The 9770-nt window shown below is 43.6% G+C and overlaps 1 non-coding gene across 1 annotated transcript; it reads right to left on the minus strand.

Annotated features, from left to right (window-relative positions):
* Window positions 1-302: 302 nt before the first annotated feature.
* Window positions 303-376, minus strand: TRNAI-AAU (transfer RNA isoleucine (anticodon AAU)). Its single transcript has one exon. It is a non-coding gene; the product is annotated as a tRNA-Ile (tRNA).
* Between the last annotated feature and the right edge of the window lie 9394 nt (window positions 377-9770).

The raw sequence follows: 9770 nt of genomic DNA on the forward strand, positions 1-9770 counted from the left end.
CATCACTATCCAGAATCTGTTCACCTGAGTTATGTTCCTCTTATCCCCACGCATCTAATAATCAGCTCTTGGTCTCCCTCCACCTCTCACGAGACATAGTCTGAGGCAGTGTCTCCATCTTGGAGAGACAATCCCTTGCACTTGTGTTGTTCTACTGGCGCTGCCGGCTTGAGCTTTGGTCAGCAGTGGCAAAAGAAGGACTAATGGAAAGTGAGCGTATACTGGAGCAACAGAGTGTATGGATTTATAAGAGCTTGATTAAATGAGAAAAAAAGAGTTTAGTTGAGAGAAAAAATGCAACACGGCCCGTACGGGGATCGAACCCATGACCTTGGCGTTATTAGCACCACACTCTAACCAACTAAGCTAACCAGCCATGAGGACTAAAGATATCCTTTTTCCATGTAATGCATATAGATAGAAGAGTTGGTCTCACTATCGCAATTCCTTCATACTTTTCTCCTTCCGCCCCCTGTCTGGATTACAATAACAAGAGCTGTGGAGTGCTGCACGCCAGCCTCAGTGCCTCTTCTTTCACTCAATCTCACTGTGTGCTGTGATATCTTTGTAACATCGCTTGTTGCCGGAAAAAAAGGAAAGGAGGGATAGTATTTTTATTCTTTTACAACAAAACCCAAAATGCATCGGCTTGCTTGGTCATTAAGTTTACAAGGCCAGCTGCTTTTGAGATATTATAATTATAGTGGTTATTCGGCGTTGGAGGTAAGACATTTTTTTTTAGGTGTGGCCGTTCCTTCTGCTTCAAATTACTTGAGCTCATGTCAACAAAGTAACAACAAAACATAGCCAACGGTTCGTTGCTCAAGCCTTCCCTACTGCGCCTTCCCATGTCTCTCCTGCCGACCACAGTGCAGGAAATCTGAGTTTGCATTTGCGCGAAGAGACGTACAACACAAGAAGGCGCGCTTTTGTGCGCCGGGCACCACCCGGCCTGTGCATTCCTCACTGTCGTGAGATCAGTTTACTCAGCAGAGCATGACGCTGCAATTGGTTAGTAGGGCAGGCCTGACCAGAATAGTATATTTGGGGTCATGTATTTGATTGCATTTTTAAAACAGTAACAGAACTTAACTGCAATGTTTAAATAGGTGTAGACATATTTAAACAGTGTCAATTTAATAGAAGAATTGTGGACAATTCAGAGGGGAGGCACCAATGTTTTTTTTTCCCATTGGGTGGATGCGGCATTAAAGAGTTTGAAGACCACTGGTCTAAGTGGACACTAATACACCTGGATGCTCCTGAATTCCTCGCAACAGATGCCAGCAAACCTGGCTGGAGAGCTACTGTGTTGGACTGATCCTGTCGATTCAAGTGGTCTTTCCTAGAGAGTCGGAGGTCATGGAAATAGATGGAGTTGATGGTAATCTTCAGGGCTTTGAAGTTTTCCCATCCTCATCTGTCTCAAAAAAATGTGCCAGTAAAGACAGAGAATAAGGTAGCTGTCTTTTACATTAACCAACAGTGAAGCATGCATTCAAAATCCCTCAATGCAATAGCAGAACAATTGGGTTATTGGGCAGAGATCAACCTGTTGCACACGTCGGCAGTACACATCAAGGGCACCGACAATGTGATGGCAGACAGCTGGAGGTTTCCAAATTTGCTGGAGTGGACGTTATCCAGGTCGTTGTTTTGAGAGATATGCCGAGAGTTTGTGAAACCCTTTCTGGATCTCTTTTCAAACAAGGACAATGCTCATCTTTGTCGATTCTGATCCAGGCTTCCGGAACAAGGAGCCTAGGTAGTGGACGTATTGGTGATAAAGTGGCTGAGAAGTCTCCTTTATACATTCCCCCACTTTTTATTGATCCAGATGGTTCTCTTCAAGTCTCAGCAGGGGCGAGGGAACTTTATTCTTGTGGGCCCTTATTGGCCAGAGATGTCATGGTTTCCTCTTCTGAACCCCTGGCTCTTCTACCTCCTTGGGTACTGCTCAAGTGTGTCTCTCTCAGAACGTCGTCCCTGACCTTCTTGCTCCAACTCACTCTATCGCTTTGGAGGTTGAGAAGTCTGGACTGCTAGCAAAGGGTCTTTCCTCTTCCTTAGTGGAGTTAATTCAGAACTCCAGCAGGCCTTCTATTCGAAGTCTTACTCAAAGAACTGGAAGTCTTTTGAGACGTGATGTTCTGCTCATGATCTTTTGGCACCTACCTGTAGTTTGTCTGCTATTTTGCATTTTCTTCTGAATGGGTTTCACTTGAATCTCTTTCCACACTGAAAGCTCATTGCTTTGCGATAAAGGTTTTTAGGGACTTTTCTGTACCTTCGAAGATGTTACAATCTTTGGTGTCTAGACTGTTCTGATCTTTTGTCAATTGTAAGACCAGTTGAAAAATCCCTTTTCTCCAACTCAGAATCTTCCTACTCTTTTATAGGCTTTGCAATTTTATCTCTTTGAGGATCTGGATACTGTAGACATAAAGATTGTTTCCTATAAATTTATTTTCCTATTTCCTATCACCTTGCTGAGAACAATTGGGGAGCTGGGAACCTTAAAATGCTGTCCTCTCTTCATTTGATACTTTGGAAGATGGGGTAACTTTAAGGCCTAGCCTTACCTTTGCTGCAAAGGTTAAGTCTATTTTTGATAGATCTTAGGAAATAATTCTTCCTTCTTTCATCCCCTCTCCTTCCTCTCCGGAGGAATATTTTCTGAATACACTTGATGTTTAAAGAGCTCTTTTCATTTATGTCACCAGGCCTCTGCAGTTCAGGAAAACCGACTCCTTGTTTGTGACTTTTGGACAGCCTGGAAAAGACAAGAAGGTGACTTTTATGACTCTGAGTAGGTGGATTAAGTTGTCAATTTTTCTGGCTTTGCAAGGCTTTTTAGAATATCTTCCAGTTCAGGGATGGTCTACGAGAGGATTGGCCACCTCCTGGGTTGAATTCCAGTGAGTAACAATCTAGGAAATTCCTAGGGTGGCTACTTGGTCCTCAGAGCATACATTTGTCAAGCATTATGGCTTAATAATTTTTCTGTTTTGCATTTGAGTACCAATGTTTTGAACTCTGCATTACCCTTAGTCCATCTTGTCTTTGTCACAAACATTACATCCTGCCCACCTTCCCATCAGTCCTTTGGCAAGGGCTTGGCACCCAGGTTGGGTGCATGGGGCTAGCATTTAAGGATCCTCCTGTTCTTTCTTCCTGTTGGAAGGTGACATCACCTTACTTTGTAATGACTGTCACAAGGTCGCAATGGACTAAGGCTAATGAAGATTACCAATAAGTAACCAACGCATCACCACTCTTTCTGAATGTGCGTGGCTCATTCCGCAGGACTAGTTCTTTGTATGATTCCTGGATTTTCAGAAGCCCTTTGATGGCAGCACCCCCACACTGAAAATTGTTTCAGCACCACTGTACAAGGGTCAGTTGTCATGCTCATCTGCAGCGTAAATTTGCATTGAAGTAGTCTAACTCCCCAGGCCTTGTCTTTTGCTCAATTTGCCCTTGTGAGTTTTCTCTCAATCACTGTCGACTTCCTTTGATCTTTCTTTCTTCTTTCACTTCACCTTCGCCTTCAGTGTATCTTTCGGCCCTCTTAAGAGACACACCCCCTTGTAGCCACTCCTATACTTCTGTCACCTAATTATTTTCCTATCCTTTCCCCTGTAACGTTGCTGATCCTAGCTATAGCATCACTATCCAGAATCTGTTCACCTGAGTTATGTTCCTCTTATCCCCACGCATCTAATAATCAGCTCTTGGTCTCCCTCCACCTCTCACGAGACATAGTCTGAGGCAGTGTCTCCATCTTGGAGAGACAATCCCTTGCACTTGTGTTGTTCTACTGGTTCTGCCGGCTTGAGCTTTGGTCAGCAGTGGCAAAAGAAGGACTAATGGAAATTGAACGTATACTGGAGCAACAGAGTGTATGGATTTATAAGAGCTTGATTAAATGAGAAAAAAGAGTTTAGTTGAGAGAAAAAATGCAACCTGGCCCGTACGGGGATAGAACCCACGACCTTGGCGTTATTAGCACCACGCTCTAACCAACTGAGCTAACCATCCATGAGTACTAAAGATATCCTTTTTCCATGTAATGCAGATAGATAGAAGAGTTGGTCTCACTATCGCAATTCCTTCATACTTTTCTCCTTCCGCCCCCTGTCTGGATTACAATAACAAGAGCTGTGGAGTGCTGCACGCCAGCCTCAGTGCCTCTTCTTTCACTCAATCTCACTGTGTGCTGTGATATCTTTGTAACATCGCTTGTTGCCGGAAAAAAAGGAAAGGAGGGATAGTATTTTTATTCTTTTACAACAACCCCCAAAATGCATCGGCTTGCTTGGTCATTAAGTTTACAAGGCCAGCTGCTTTTGAGATATTATAATTATAGTGGTTATTCGGCGTTGGAGGTAAGAGAGTTTTTTTTAGGTCTGGCCGTTCCTTCTGCTTCAAATTACTTGAGCTCATGTCAACAAAGTAACAACAAAACATAGCCAATGGTTCGTTGCTCAAGCCTTCCCTACTGCGCCTTCCCATGTCTCTCCTGCCGACCACAGTGCAGGAAATCTGAGTTTGCATTTGCGCGAAGAGAGGTACAACACAAGAAGGCGCGCTTTCGTGCGCCGGGCACCACCCGGCCTGTGCATTCCTCACTGTCGTGAGATCAGTTTACTCAGCAGAGCATGACCCTGCAATTGGTTAGTAGGGCAGGCCTGACAAGAATAGTATATTTGGGGTCATGTATTTGATTGCATTTTTAAAACAGTAACAGAACTTAACTGCAATGTTTAAATAGGTCTAGACATATTTAAACAGTGTCAATTTAATAGAAGAATTGTGGACAATTCAGAGGGGAGGCACCAATGTTTTTTTTTCCCATTGGGTGGATGCGGCATTAAAGAGTTTGAAGACCACTGGTCTAAGTGGACACTAATACACCTGGATGCTCCTGAATTCCTCGCAACAGATGCCAGCAAAGCTGGCTGGAAAGCTACTGTGTTGGACTGATCCTGTCGATTCAAGTGGTCTTTCCTAGAGAGTCAGAGGTCATGGAAATAGATGGAGTTGATGGTAATCTTCAGGGCTTTGAAGTTTTCCCATCATCATCTGTCTCAAAAAAATGTGCTAGTAAAGACAGAGAATAAGGTAGCGGTCTTTTACATTAACCAACAGTGAAGCATGCATTCAAAATCCCTCAATGCAATAGCAGAACAATTGGGTTATTGGGCAGAGATCAACCTGTTGCACACGTCGGCAGTACACATCAAGGGCACCGACAATGTGATGGCAGACAGCTGGAGGTTTCCAAATTTGCTGGAGTTGACGTTATCCAGGTCGTTGTTTTGAGAGATATGCCGAGAGTTTGTGAAACCCTTTCTGGATCTCTTTTCAAACAAGGACAATGCTCATCTTTGTCGATTCTGATCCAGGCTTCCGGAACAAGGAGCCTAGGTAGTGAACGTATTGGTGATAAAGTGGCTGAGAAGTCTCCTTTATACGTTCCCCCACTTTTTATTGATCCAGATGGTTCTCTTCAAGTCTCAGCAGGGGCGAGGGAACTTTATTCTTGTGGGCCCTTATTGGCCAGAGATGTCATGGTTTCCTCTTCTGAACCCCTGGCTCTTCTACCTCCTTGGGTACTGCTCAAGTGTGTCTCTCTCAGAACGTCGTCCCTGACCTTCTTGCTCCAACTCACTCTATCGCTTTGGAGGTTGAGAAGTCTGGACTGCTAGCAAAGGGTCTTTCCTCTTCCTTAGTGGAGTTAATTCAGAACTCCAGCAGGCCTTCTATTCGAAGTCTTACTCAAAGAACTGGAAGTCTTTTGAGACGTGATGTTCTGCTCATGATCTTTTGGCACCTACCTGTAGTTTGTCTGCTATTTTGCATTTTCTTCTGAATGGGTTTCACTTGAATCTCTTTCCACACTGAAAGCTCATTGCTTTGCGATAAAGGTTTTTAGGGACTTTTCTGTACCTTCGAAGATGTTACAATCTTTGGTGTCTAGACTGTTCTGATCTTTTGTCAATTGTAAGACCAGTTGAAAAATCCCTTTTCTCCAACTCAGAATCTTCCTACTCTTTTATAGGCTTTGCAATTTTATCTCTTTGAGGATCTGGATACTGTAGACATAAAGATTGTTTCCTATAAATTTATTTTCCTATTTCCTATCACCTTGCTGAGAACAATTGGGGAGCTGGGAACCTTAAAATGCTGTCCTCTCTTCATTTGATACTTTGGAAGATGGGGTAACTTTAAGGCCTAGCCTTACCTTTGCTGCAAAGGTTAAGTCTATTTTTGATAGATCTTAGGAAATAATTCTTCCTTCTTTCATCCCCTCTCCTTCCTCTCCGGAGGAATATTTTCTGAATACACTTGATGTTTAAAGAGCTCTTTTCATTTATGTCACCAGGCCTCTGCAGTTCAGGAAAACCGACTCCTTGTTTGTGACTTTTGGACAGCCTGGAAAAGACAAGAAGGTGACTTTTATGACTCTGAGTAGGTGGATTAAGTTGTCAATTTTTCTGGCTTTGCAAGGCTTTTTAGAATATCTTCCAGTTCAGGGATGGTCTACGAGAGGATTGGCCACCTCCTGGGTTGAATTCCAGTGAGTAACAATCTAGGAAATTCCTAGGGTGGCTACTTGGTCCTCAGAGCATACATTTGTCAAGCATTATGGCTTAATAATTTTTCTGTTTTGCATTTGAGTACCAATGTTTTGAACTCTGAATTACCCTTAGTCCATCTTGTCTTTGTCACAAACATTACATCCTGCCCACCTTCCCATCAGTCCTTTGGCAAGGGCTTGGCACCCAGGTTGGGTGCATGGGGCTAGCATTTAAGGATCCTCCTGTTCTTTCTTCCTGTTGGAAGGTGACATCACCTTACTTTGTAATGACTGTCACAAGGTCGCAATGGACTAAGGCTAATGAAGATTACCAATAAGTAACCAACGCATCACCACTCTTTCTGAATGTGCGTGGCTCATTCCGCAGGACTAGTTCTTTGTATGATTCCTGGATTTTCAGAAGCCCTTTGATGGCAGCACCCCCACACTGAAAATTGTTTCAGCACCACTGTACAAGGGTCAGTTGTCATGCTCATCTGCAGCGTAAATTTGCATTGAAGTAGTCTAACTCCCCAGGCCTTGTCTTTTGCTCAATTTGCCCTTGTGAGTTTTCTCTCAATCACTGTCGACTTCCTTTGATCTTTCTTTCTTCTTTCACTTCACCTTCGCCTTCAGTGTATCTTTCGGCCCTCTTAAGAGACACACCCCCTTGTAGCCACTCCTATACTTCTGTCACCTAATTATTTTCCTATCCTTTCCCCTGTAACGTTGCTGATCCTAGCTATAGCATCACTATCCAGAATCTGTTCACCTGAGTTATGTTCCTCTTATCCCCACGCATTTAATAATCAGCTCTTGGTCTCCCTCCACCTCTCACGAGACATAGTCTGAGGCAGTGTCTCCATCTTGGAGAGACAATCCCTTGCACTTGTGTTGTTCTACTGGCGCTGCCGGCTTGAGCTTTGGTCAGCAGTGGCAAAAGAAGGACTAATGGAAATTGAACGTATACTGGAGCAACAGAGTGTATGGATTTATAAGAGCTTGATTAAATGAGAAAAAAGAGTTTAGTTGAGTGAAAAAATGCAACCTGGCCCGTACGGGGATAGAACCCACGACCTTGGCGTTATTAGCACCACGCTCTAACCAACTGAGCTAACCAGCCATGAGTACTAACAATATCCTTTTTCCATGTAATGCAGATAGATAGAAGAGTTGGTCTCACTATCGCAATTCCTTCATACTTTTCTCCTTCCGCCCCCTGTCTGGATTACAATAACAAGAGCTGTGGAGTGCTGCACGCCAGCCTCAGTGCCTCTTCTTTCACTCAATCTCACTGTGTGCTGTGATATCTTTGTAACATCGCTTGTTGCCGGAAAAAAAGGAAAGGAGGGATAGTATTTTTATTCTTTTACAACAAAACCCAAAATGCATCGGCTTGCTTGGTCATTAAGTTTACAAGGCCAGCTGCTTTTGAGATATTATAATTATAGTGGTTATTCGGCGTTGGAGGTAAGAGAGTTTTTTTTAGGTCTGGCCGTTCCTTTTGCTTCAAATTACTTGAGCTCTTGTCAACAAAGTAACAACAAAACAGCCAATGGTTCGTTGCTCAAGCCTTCCCTACTGCGCCTTCCCATGTCTCTCCTGCCGACCACAGTGCAGGAAATCTGAGTTTGCATTTGCGCGAAGAGACGTACAACACAAGAAGGCGCGCTTTCGTGCGCCGGGCACCACCCGGCCTGTGCATTCCTCACTGTCGTGAGATCAGTTTACTCAGCAGAGCATGACGCTGCAATTGGTTAGTAGGGCAGGCCTGACCAGAATAGTATATTTGGGGTCATGTATTTGATTGCATTTTTAAAACAGTAACAGCACTTAACTGCAATGTTTAAATAGGTCTAGACATATTTAAACAGTGTCAATTTAATAGAAGAATTGTGGACAATTCAGAGGGGAGGCACCAATGTTTTTTTTTCCCATTGGGTGGATGCGGCATTAAAGAGTTTGAAGACCACTGGTCTAAGTGGACACTAATACACCTGGATGCTCCTGAATTCCTCGCAACAGATGCCAGCAAAGCTGGCTGGAAAGCTACTGTGTTGGACTGATCCTGTCGATTCAAGTGGTCTTTCCTAGAGAGTCAGAGGTCATTGAAATAGATGGAGTTGATGGTAATCTTCAGGGCTTTGAAGTTTTCCCATCATCATCTGTCTCAAAAAAATGTGCTAGTAAAGACAGAGAATAAGGTAGCGGTCTTTTACATTAACCAACAGTGAAGCATGCATTCAAAATCCCTCAATGCAATAGCAGAACAATTGGGTTATTGGGCAGAGATCAACCTGTTGCACACGTCGGCAGTACACATCAAGGGCACCGACAATGTGATGGCAGACAGCTGGAGGTTTCCAAATTTGCTGGAGTTGACGTTATCCAGGTCGTTGTTTTGAGAGATATGCCGAGAGTTTGTGAAACCCTTTCTGGATCTCTTTTCAAACAAGGACAATGCTCATCTTTGTCGATTCTGATCCAGGCTTCCGGAACAAGGAGCCTAGGTAGTGAACGTATTGGTGATAAAGTGGCTGAGAAGTCTCCTTTATACGTTCCCCCACTTTTTATTGATCCAGATGGTTCTCTTCAAGTCTCAGCAGGGGCGAGGGAACTTTATTCTTGTGGGCCCTTATTGGCCAGAGATGTCATGGTTTCCTCTTCTGAACCCCTGGCTCTTCTACCTCCTTGGGTACTGCTCAAGTGTGTCTCTCTCAGAACGTCATCCCTGACCTTCTTGCTCCAACTCACTCTATCGCTTTGGAGGTTGAGAAGTCTGGACTGCTAGCAAAGGGTCTTTCCTCTTCCTTAGTGGAGTTAATTCAGCACTCCAGCAGGCCTTCTACTTCGAAGTCTTACTCAAAGAACTGGAAGTCTTTTGAGACGTGATGTTCTGCTCATGATCTTTTGGCACCTACCTGTAGTTTGTCTGCTATTTTGCATTTTCTTCTGAATGGATTTCACTTGAATCTCTTTCCACACTGAAAGCTCATTGCTTTGCGATAAAGGTTTTTAGGGACTTTTCTGTACCTTCGAAGATGTTACAATCTTTGGTGTCTAGACTGTTCTGATCTTTTGTCAATTGTAAGACCAGTTGAAAAATTCCTTTTCTCCAACTCAGAATCTTCCTACTCTTTTATAGGCTTTGCAATTTTATCTCTTTGAGGATCTGGATACTGTAGAC

This window comes from Pleurodeles waltl, chromosome 12, assembly GCF_031143425.1.
Source record: "Pleurodeles waltl isolate 20211129_DDA chromosome 12, aPleWal1.hap1.20221129, whole genome shotgun sequence".
Taxonomy (NCBI): domain Eukaryota; kingdom Metazoa; phylum Chordata; class Amphibia; order Caudata; family Salamandridae; genus Pleurodeles; species Pleurodeles waltl.